The following is an 11,383-nucleotide window of genomic DNA, read 5'->3' on the forward strand; positions in this document are numbered from 1 at the left end:
AAATACTCACAAACGAGGATGCTTTAAACAAAGGTGACAGTTTCTGTTTCTGCTTATCCAACGCATCAGGTATCGCGATAATACATTACATGGGTATTCAATTTTAAAATAAAGTTCTTTTCCCATAATAATAATTCACATTTTATCAATTTCTTGACGAAATTACAAAAAACCTTGTATGCAACACGTTGCAAATTGACTGTCTTTGGCGCACACATTTTCTATTTCGGTGTTACAATGAGATTTTTGTACAACTGTTTTCAGCGCTGCACCACTCGTGCCACAAGATAGTTGTATTAAAATAGGTCGCATTGTAACCCTTGTCCACGGTGAATTATTCACCGTGCCCTTGTCTTTCAATAAATACTATTGCATTTGACCTTGGAAAAATAGAACATGTTCGGTAGGTACTTCAAAAATGTTGAATTGTTTGCTATTGTTTAGACTTTGCATTTTTTGAAAGACAGTCTGGACAAAAAATTTTACTGACTATTCAATTCATCTAACATTTGTCACATTTCAACCAGTGAAATATCTCGATTTCAAATTGCTGCGCCAATGGGAACGAATTATAGTGACTATTCAATTCATCTAACATTTGTCACATTTCAACCAGTGAAATGTCTCGATTTCAAATTGCTGCGCCAATGGGAACGAATTATAGTGATAATTGCACGTGTGATATTTCAGCGATAATTTCACGTGTGGTATTTCAGCGATAATTTCACGTGTGGTATTTCAGCGACAATTCAATGCGATTATTCAATGACATTTGTCAAACTTCCACCAGTGAAATGGCGCGAAATTTTGTCGTATTAACCGGAACATTCTTCTTAATTTGTTAATCAATTTCGACAACCGACTTATCACCACATCTTTTAATTTAATCACTCATAACGAATTAGCTTGGAGCACAAAAGTTCGAATAGAATCGATAGCAAAATGAAAAGCAACTTCCGTAATTTATTTTGACGTTTATTGTTGTCATGGAAATACATTCGCGTGGGTAATTATGCTTAATTTTTTGATTCATTGAATAGTCCTCCGAATACCATTCGTAGTCTAAGTATTTGTAGATTATTTTTGAGCTGCTGCTCCACTCATGCTAGTTACGCTTTTTAATACCACTCGCGCAAGCGCTCGTGGTATTAATCAGCGTAACTAGCATTCGTGACAGCAGCTCAAAAATATTCGACAATACTTCGACTACTTATGGTACATAGCGATCAAAAATGAGTGACCGTCTAGTCACTTTTGGAATTTTTGTTTACATGGGAAATCCTACTTAACTTGAACTTTCAAAGGCGACTCGACAGTCACTCATTCTTGATCGCCCGTTATTATATATGATAATTGCACCTGTGGTATTTCAGCGACAATTCAACTCATGTATAAAAAATCGCATAAGCCGCAGTGAAATTGTCACTTTGACAGCGGAAAAAGTTACCTGCAACTTTTCCAGCGACAAATGCACTAGTGGTTTTTTCACTTATTCATTTTCGAACCAATTATCGCATTATCCTTACCCATATGACTAGTTTGACGTCTGTCAATAATTGATTAGTTTGGTGAATTTCTTGTTCGTTAAATTGTCCTGCCGAATTACACTCGAGGTTTGTATTTAAACCGAGTAAATTTGGGTTGTGGCAATTCAAATCTGTTTCCTTTTAGCAATTGGACTCGAAAATCTGTCAACCTAAAAATGCTCCACCTGCGGTGTCGCATTTTTATTAGTTGACAGTTTTTCTCGTCGAATTGCTAGGCAACAGATTTTCATTACCTTAACAACCCAAATTTACTCGGTAAAATACAAACCTCTTGTGCAATTATAAGTGATAATTTCACGTGTGGTATTTCAGCGACAATTCAATGCGATTAATCAATGACATTTGTCAAACTTCCACCAGTGAAATGACGCGAAATTTTGTCGTATTAACCGGAACATTCTTCTTAGTTTGTTAATCAATTTCGACAACCGACTTATCACCACATCTTTTAATTTAATCACTCATAACGAATTAGCTTGGAGCATACAAAAGTTCGAATAGAATCAATAGCAAAATGAAAAGCAACTTCCATAATTTATTTTGACATTTATTGTTGTCATGGAAATACATTCGCGTGGGTAATTATGCTTAATTTTTCTTTTGATTAATTGAATAGTCCTCCGAATACCATTCGTAGTCGAAGTATTTGTAGATTATTTTTGAGCTGCTGCTCCACTCATGCTAGTTACGCTTTTTAATACCACTTGCGCAAGCGCTCGTGGTATTAATCAGCGTAACTAGCATTCGTGACAGCACCTCAAAAATATTCGACAATACTTCGACTACTTATGGTATTATATATGAAAAGATTTAACGTCGAAATTGAGCTTTACAAATCGAGCTACCAACGTAAAAGTATAGGTAGTACCAATTATTAAGTATTCTTTGGTAGTACTAAAATTCTAATTGTCAGGTTATGTTTATTTGTGTGTTCACAAAACCAGCTTGCCATTGCATTGTCAACTTTGACGTCGAATTTTAAAAAAGGCCAGTTATTATTGATCGTTCGGCTCCACAGCATAGCTACGTGGCTATATCGAATTCCACGCACTTCGGTAATTAATTAAGGGCGATAAACAACACAGCTGGACATACATAGGTATATACCGAATTATCTCGAACAGCCTGTTCTTGTTTTTTGTCATGCAGGCGCCATTTGAGTATCAAAAATTGTCTTTCTTAAATAACGATAATTAAACGATAAAGCGTACCTGATAAGGTAGTTCTCCCTCGAGAGCTGGTCGTCCCCCAACAATGCGTTTACATGAAACTGAAATAATGCAAACATTTTAGTGAATTAGTAAGTATTAAACGTACGCATATACATTTTTGGATTGCACAGACAATTACATATGATGATTTGTTTTCGATAATTTATACGAATCAGAGCAAAAAGTACTTAAAACCAATATGCTAACATAACAGAAAAATAAAAAAATATTTAATTTTTTTATTCAACCTTATTACATTAAGAAATAATTGTAATTATTTAAAAGATATGCACAGGGTGCATTTCTATTTGAAAGTATTGATTTAACGGTATAAAACTAGTTTTGATGATTTCAAAATTGTTTAAAATGTTTGTTATATTGGAACAAGGCAAGATTGATTTATGTACTAAGGAATCCACTGGTCTCTTGTATTCTTTGTCCTAATTGTTTGGTGAAGGTCAGTGCTTCCTGTCCCCACACACCACTTGACTCCAATCCAATAATGAAGAAATGATTGTTTTCTAAAAGTGTGTGATATTTGGTTTTCTTATCTGATTCTGCTCCCGATAGTGCTAGTCGTCGATATCTAGGAGAACAATAAGGAGCAGTTCATATCCCTCCCAACGAATCATTTAAAAGCAAATGATTGTAAAGGTACTCCAGACCCGTGGGGATGCTGACACACTAATTATTTCCACAGCAATCGCAACAGCTCGAGAGGTACTGGAGGTACACGTCGTTGGTGAAGATACAGACTTACTTGTCTTATTAATTTTTCTCTCTCCTCCTAACTGCACATTAGAAATGAATGCTCCTGGTAAATGTAACAAGTTAGATAAAATTCACAACATTCCAGAACTGCAGCAGGGGTTAAAGGAAATGACAGATGTGTTGCTATATGTTTATGCTTTCACAGGCTGCGATTCAGTTTCCTCAATATACAGAAAAGGTAAATCTCTCCCCTTTAAAAAGGTTAAAAGTGACATTCAATTGGGGAATAAGTTGCTTATTTTTAACGATCCAAATGCAGAATCAGATGATATTGCTGATGCTGGCAACGAACTTTTCCTGTCTATCTATGGATCGAAACAAAAAACAAGTTTAGATGCTCTACGCTACCATAGATATATAAAAACAGTTGCCAATCAACAACTGCAAGCAGAGTTCATGTTAGCTACTATCCCTCCCACATCCGCAGCAGCTAGGGAGCACTCTATGCGAGTCTATCATCAGATACAGAAGTAGCATGGTTGCACGAAAGACCCTATGAAATCGGGATGGAAAATGGTCAATGGATACCTACGTCCAACAACAACAACTCTTCCTGCAGCTCCGGACTACCTACCTGTTGCACCTAATCTGTTGTTCGTGCACTGGAGAATGTGTCCTGAACTGTGAGTGCCGAAGAAGTGGCCTTCAGTGTTCATCCATGTGCTGGACATGGACATGGATGCAGCAATTCGAAAGTCTCCACTAATTAGGAGTCGAACAAGGACTTATCCAGATAGTGTCAGACAGTGATGATAGCGACAATGAGGACTAGTGACAATCTCATTTTGTAGTATGTAATATTTTTTCCTGAATTTAAATTTCTCTTCATTTTTTAAACTTACGTAAGAATCTGTTAATGTCGCAATTTCTGGTACCTATATTAAGGTGAGGCATGTACTTTCTTATATTATAATTTCAGAAGTACATTCCCTTCAAGTAATAATGCATTCACTACCATACTTTTGATAAATTTTTACATTTTTCCAGTTTTCGACATAGTACACATTTGTTTCTATAGCTTCTAAACTGTTAGGTGGAGTAAAGAAATGTATAGGTATAACCAATTTTGTGTAAAATTAAATTTCCTTTAAAAAAGTATTTTACAATTTTCCCGCCCTCTCCTTCCTAAATCCGACGCTATTTCGGAGAAAACTTTACCACATTTAGAGGTAGGGGTGATGAACAACTTTCAGCAATCAGACCTTTTTATTTTTGGAGTTCAAGGATTGGCCATTTTTTCGTCTAATTTTACTGTACTACAAGACCAGCCTGTCTCATTGATCTGTCTATAATGACGTTTATGAAATTATCGTCCTTCTCTAAGACCACTCTGTCGTAAACAACTGAGTGGGTGATATCGTGGTGAATTAACCATTTCACCACAAGTGCATATATAGGTTTCGTTTACCGAAATACCAAGTCTCAAAGCATTCAGGCGTATAATGTCTGTTTCGGATTCAGGTGATGAAAGGAGAGTGTTGTGGGCGGCCTTACAGGCGATTGTGTCCCAACTCTTCTGTTTAGTATCCTCATCTTCCGGCGGACGTGTCTCCTGAGTTTGATCCCATGTTTTGAGAGCTTCTTCGTTCATGCTTATCATTTTTGAACCCAATATAAACCGTCTATTCGATCGCGACTTGTTCTACATGACGCCAGGAAGGCGGGAAGAGCAAGATCAGAAGCCGAACGAATTCCTAAGCCTCTCATTCTGACTGGTAATGTGATTCGTTTCCAAGTCTTGTCATCTAGTTTTAAATTTAAAACGTTTTCTAGTGTTGATCTCTATTGGTGGTCAATGCTTCTAGTGCATTCTGGTAGAAGAAACGAAGATTTCGTTCTTAGGACGTATAACAGTTTTTGTACACCCATTGTATGTCTCAGTAGAAAGTAGGCTTGATGTGTAGGAAGGTGTATAAGTCGCTCATATAACTTCTTCAAGAGTATTTCCTTCTTTTTGAGAATCCCGATGGTTCCTTCCGTGAAAATTGACGCTCCCAATAACTCAAGGTTTGTTTTAGTACGTATATTAATTCCAGGGAGAATCTGATTGAACTGACGAATTATCTCTCCTGTTTCATCTTCAGCGTATCCTTAAATAAATAGTTCGCATTTGGCTGGGTTCAGTTGTAGACCACTCCAATCTTCAAAATCTATAAGTGTTCGTATATCTCTCAGTACCTACTGTCGTATAGTCTCGGTCTAGACACGTATCATCATCAAGATAAAACAAAGACACGGAGCTTTCAAGTTTAGTAATTATTTTATGTAAAAGAAGGCTGAAAGTATAGTGGGACAGCAACATCACCTTGTTGGCATGCAGTTTCAGAAGAAATTTCATTTTGTCCGAACATTAGAGGTGTTGGGTTGCTGTATGCCTGATGTAATGTACGGTATAATTGTGGGGTTATTTATTATAATAATTATTATTTATTATTATTATTACTATCATGTAAATTAACAATCATTTGCCCTCCCCTATAGCTGTGAATCGACTAACTGCCTTAGTGGTTCTAAAATCAGAAAAAATACCGTCAATAAGTACTAGCACAGATTGTGGTACTATAGGCATATAAGAAAAATAAGACCGCATTTTTATTGTACACATTCAGAACTTCTGAATACGGCTTAGGTTACACGCAAAAAGGCGGTCAAGAATTTTCTCAACATATTTACCTTATTAATCACAGCGAACAAGAAGTACCTAAGTTATATATACCTGGGTAGAACTAGATAATTAGGTCAAGGAAGGTGTACTAAAACTAGCTCGTCAAATAAAATACAACCGCATCACATTGTACCGATTAGATTTTCAAATTTCCAGTAGCGTAACAACCAAGTTATACCTAAACAGGAGTTTTTTCAAACTACAGATTTAGTCTGTCCTTTGGATATTTATATTCAAAGGTCTGTCGTAGTTTGTAGATGTCCTTACCGCCTGTATTTAAATTGTGGTATAACTCTCCTTGACAAAAGTAATTTTTTTAAGCGTGTAATTAAAAAGTAATTACGTTCGTGAGGATTAAATTTATCTGCGATATTTGCTTTTTTGTGATTACGATATTATGTATGACTGTTAAGATGAGCCATTTAATTGTGAATAATTAAAATAATTTACATTGATCGCGATGCACTGGGAAAAATATAAGTTTTCAAATTATACTTGCAGACCCTACCTATCCTATACCATACTATACATAGCAACGGTATGTACGAGTATGCTTGGACGCCATGAGCAAATCATTGACGTATTTTCGATGCTAAATGTCGACAGTATAAAAATAGCAGCGTACAGTATAGACAGCGCAGTACACCTTAGGCTACGTACATTAAAACTAAAGGTAAACTTACCAAAACAAAAACAAACACAAACGACTCCGAAAAAAATTGTACATCTAGGAAACACACGTTTAATGTCCCTCATCGCTAAAAGTGTTAAAATACGCTTGTCACCTGCAAACGATTTGGCAATAAAGAACTTTAAGGCAAAAACTTGTTGTATCTTTACATATTTCTTATCTTTTCATAACCGTGTACTTATCATATTATAATAGTGATACGAATGGCAATAAAGTTATAAAAAGAGAGATATGTTGAAACGTCATACACTAGGCATAAAAATCGTTTGGTGCCTATCTATCTTTTAATGACATTCCCTTGCCTAATAAATCCTTGTAACGATATAATAATGCAGTGCCGGATTAAGACACTTACGGGCCTGAGGCGCTACACCAGTTTGGGGCCCCCTCATATCATTAAAGAACGATACACAAATAAAAAATCATTTATTGTTTTTTTTAATCTAGGAGCACCTAATGCAACATAAAAAAATAATATTTGAAACTAAAGATTAAAATAAAACCAAACATATTCAAAATAAATATAAAATAAGGTAATAATATTCTCAACAAACAGTATAGTAGCGTGACAAATATTTTTCATTTTTTCATTTCTGCTTCTGCTTCTTTTTATGTGTAATTGATTTTATTGTAAGTAAATATAAAAATATAACGTTTTGAAAGCGATGAATCATTAATAACAACCCTGTGGCCTGTATAATAATGAAGCAAACAAAAACAACGGACGGTATTCCGCCTCTACGCGGTCTACGCCTATGGGCCTATGGCTACTCTACCTAGAATTCACGTTATCATACATAACATAATGGTGAGCTGGCTCGATCGCCGGGCCCCTAAACATGGCCGGGCCCTGAGGCGCACAGGCGTGCGCCTCATGGTTAATCCGGCACTGNCTCGGTCTAGACACGTATCATCATCAAGATAAAACAAAGACACGGAGCTTTCAAGTTTAGTAATTATTTTATGTAAAAGAAGGCTGAAAGTATAGTGGGACAGCAACATCACCTTGTTGGCATGCAGTTTCAGAAGAAATTTCATTTTGTCCGAACATTAGAGGTGTTGGGTTGCTGTATGCCTGATGTAATGTACGGTATAATTGTGGGGTTATTTATTATAATAATTATTATTTATTATTATTATTACTATCATGTAAATTAACAATCATTTGCCCTCCCCTATAGCTGTGAATCGACTAACTGCCTTAGTGGTTCTAAAATCAGAAAAAATACCGTCAATAAGTACTAGCACAGATTGTGGTACTATAGGCATATAAGAAAAATAAGACCGCATTTTTATTGTACACATTCAGAACTTCTGAATACGGCTTAGGTTACACGCAAAAAGGCGGTCAAGAATTTTCTCAACATATTTACCTTATTAATCACAGCGAACAAGAAGTACCTAAGTTATATATACCTGGGTAGAACTAGATAATTAGGTCAAGGAAGGTGTACTAAAACTAGCTCGTCAAATAAAATACAACCGCATCACATTGTACCGATTAGATTTTCAAATTTCCAGTAGCGTAACAACCAAGTTATACCTAAACAGGAGTTTTTTCAAACTACAGATTTAGTCTGTCCTTTGGATATTTATATTCAAAGGTCTGTCGTAGTTTGTAGATGTCCTTACCGCCTGTATTTAAATTGTGGTATAACTCTCCTTGACAAAAGTAATTTTTTTAAGCGTGTAATTAAAAAGTAATTACGTTCGTGAGGATTAAATTTATCTGCGATATTTGCTTTTTTGTGATTACGATATTATGTATGACTGTTAAGATGAGCCATTTAATTGTGAATAATTAAAATAATTTACATTGATCGCGATGCACTGGGAAAAATATAAGTTTTCAAATTATACTTGCAGACCCTACCTATCCTATACCATACTATACATAGCAACGGTATGTACGAGTATGCTTGGACGCCATGAGCAAATCATTGACGTATTTTCGATGCTAAATGTCGACAGTATAAAAATAGCAGCGTACAGTATAGACAGCGCAGTACACCTTAGGCTACGTACATTAAAACTAAAGGTAAACTTACCAAAACAAAAACAAACACAAACGACTCCGAAAAAAATTGTACATCTAGGAAACACACGTTTAATGTCCCTCATCGCTAAAAGTGTTAAAAAATACGCTTGTCACCTGCAAACGATTTGGCAATAAAGAACTTTAAGGCAAAAACTTGTTGTATCTTTACATATTTCTTATCTTTTCATAACCGTGTACTTATCATATTATAATAGTGATACGAATGGCAATAAAGTTATAAAAAGAGAGATATGTTGAAACGTCATACACTAGGCATAAAAATCGTTTGGTGCCTATCTATCTTTTAATGACATTCCCTTGCCTAATAAATCCTTGTAACGATATAATAATGCGTTATGCAAAATGTCATTCTATTTACCACCTCATAGTAATGTAAAGAATTTGGTGCACACACAAATGAAACCGTTTAGAGTTCTGTCTGTCCACCCTAAACTGTTAACACGATAACTCGAAACAAGTATAAATTGTGCACAACTCTTGTGCAGATAAAGCGCATTTTTTTAACCGAAATAGCTTTTGTTTTGAAATCACCAATGGATATATTTCTTGCAGACGAGACGTCTCAATCGCCCTTTGTAGGTCACGATAAGAGATCGAGGAGGAGGGCTATGATTGGTAGAAATTAATTCCTTTAGTTGAGACCTTTCATTAGAATACCATGAAGGGTAAAACCAGTTCTACTCTCCCTTCCCCCCGTACTTTGATAAGAGGACAGAAAGAAGGGCAGTAGGTACTTGGTAGAAAACGGTTCCTTTCGTTGAGACCTTTAATTAGAACACAATGAGAGATAAATTAATTTTTAACCCCCCCCCCCCCTCCTCTACTCTCCGTCGCTCACTGATCTAAAAAGTGTCACACGGGAAAGTTATAGTTTGTACAAACCAATAGAACATGTGTTTACCCCCCCCCCTCCCTCATTTTATAAAGTTTAACTTGGCACCACTAAAGGCATGCGTATGCAAAATCTGAGACCAATTGGTTGATGTATGTAAAACTTATGCACGTTTTACTTTCAAAAACAGCATCTCAGGAAATAATTCGTAGGGGGGGGGGGCCTTTTAGACAGCGAAATTTGATGGCCGTCTGGCACACCTTCAAGGTATAGGCTATCTACTGCAAAAAAATTCCAGGACTCTAGGACCATTCCCCTAGAAGTAGTTCGACACGGACGGACGGACGGACAAAACGCAAACAATAGCACATTTTTTTAATTCTTAAAAAATGCGCTAAAAATTATGTCGATCGCTTGGGTAAACATATAGAAATACAGAAAAAGAATGTAGAAACGCATTATCTGGATGCCCAAGACGTCAATTTAATACCTATTCTATTCCTATATTAAGTGAATGTTGAAGGCTTGAATTTTTTATGCTCTACATACAACACAGGTTTTGTATTACTCTCGCCAGGAAAGATTGCCGGTAACAGCACACATTGTGTCTATCTACAATCTATGTTTTTCTTAAGATGGAAGAGACTTCCGGAATAGGATCGTGCCAATGTTAAACGAAAAGTCTTTTCGTTCAACATTGACACGATCCTATATCCCGGAAGTCGCTCATACTTTTAAATTCTTTATTCAATGGCCATACTATCTTTGTTTCAAGGATTGACAAAATATATTCCAAACTCCGATAGGAAAAAACATATACATAACAGAAGATATACAGGATGGTGCCCAGCGCAACGCAGCATAGGGATTTCAATGGTAATTTCTTTATAGTCAATTACTAGCTCCCCTAATTATTTTAGAGCAAAAGTCTAAATAAGTTTTTTTGAGAGAAAAAACAGCTTTCCCTATATGGTGAGGTGAATGAAACGATTCATATGAAAGCAGAGAGTTTATGTGTGATTAAACAAACCCTTGTACAGGGTGTAAATCGAAAAGTGAAACATAGGCGTTTAACATGGGAAATTACTTTTTTTTTGCGCAAACGTTTCTTAATTATTTTACGCAAAAATACTTCAAATAAAAGTTATAAAGATATAATTCAAAATTCTGCATCTAAATCATGTGAAACGATTATTCTACCTCTTCTTGTACGCGAAAAAATTAATTACTTATAAAGATTCTGTTTTCACGAGTTTTTAGAAAACAGAATCTTTATAGTATATTACAGTACAAGTGGAGAAACTAAAAGTTTCACTCACGCGTGTGTCGAGATTACACACGAGGCGTAGCCGAGTGTGGAACGACACACAAGTGAGTGATTTAGTTTTCCACGAGTGCTGTATAGCGTTTTGTTCAATCCTGTTACTAATAAAAATTTAAAAAGAAACAGTGTAATAGTTATTTTGTAAGCATCTGAAAAAAACATAGTAGGTAGTTTTCGTTGTTATGGTTCCCATGAGATCTGCGTAAAACAATTGACACAATCTGTCAACAAATTATAATTGTAGCAAAAGTGTGCGCGTTTAGATTTCCAAGAAAATGGAAGA

Source organism: Photinus pyralis, unplaced genomic scaffold (genome assembly GCF_008802855.1).
Source record: "Photinus pyralis isolate 1611_PpyrPB1 unplaced genomic scaffold, Ppyr1.3 Ppyr1.4_LG2, whole genome shotgun sequence".
In the NCBI taxonomy this organism is placed as follows: domain Eukaryota; kingdom Metazoa; phylum Arthropoda; class Insecta; order Coleoptera; family Lampyridae; genus Photinus; species Photinus pyralis.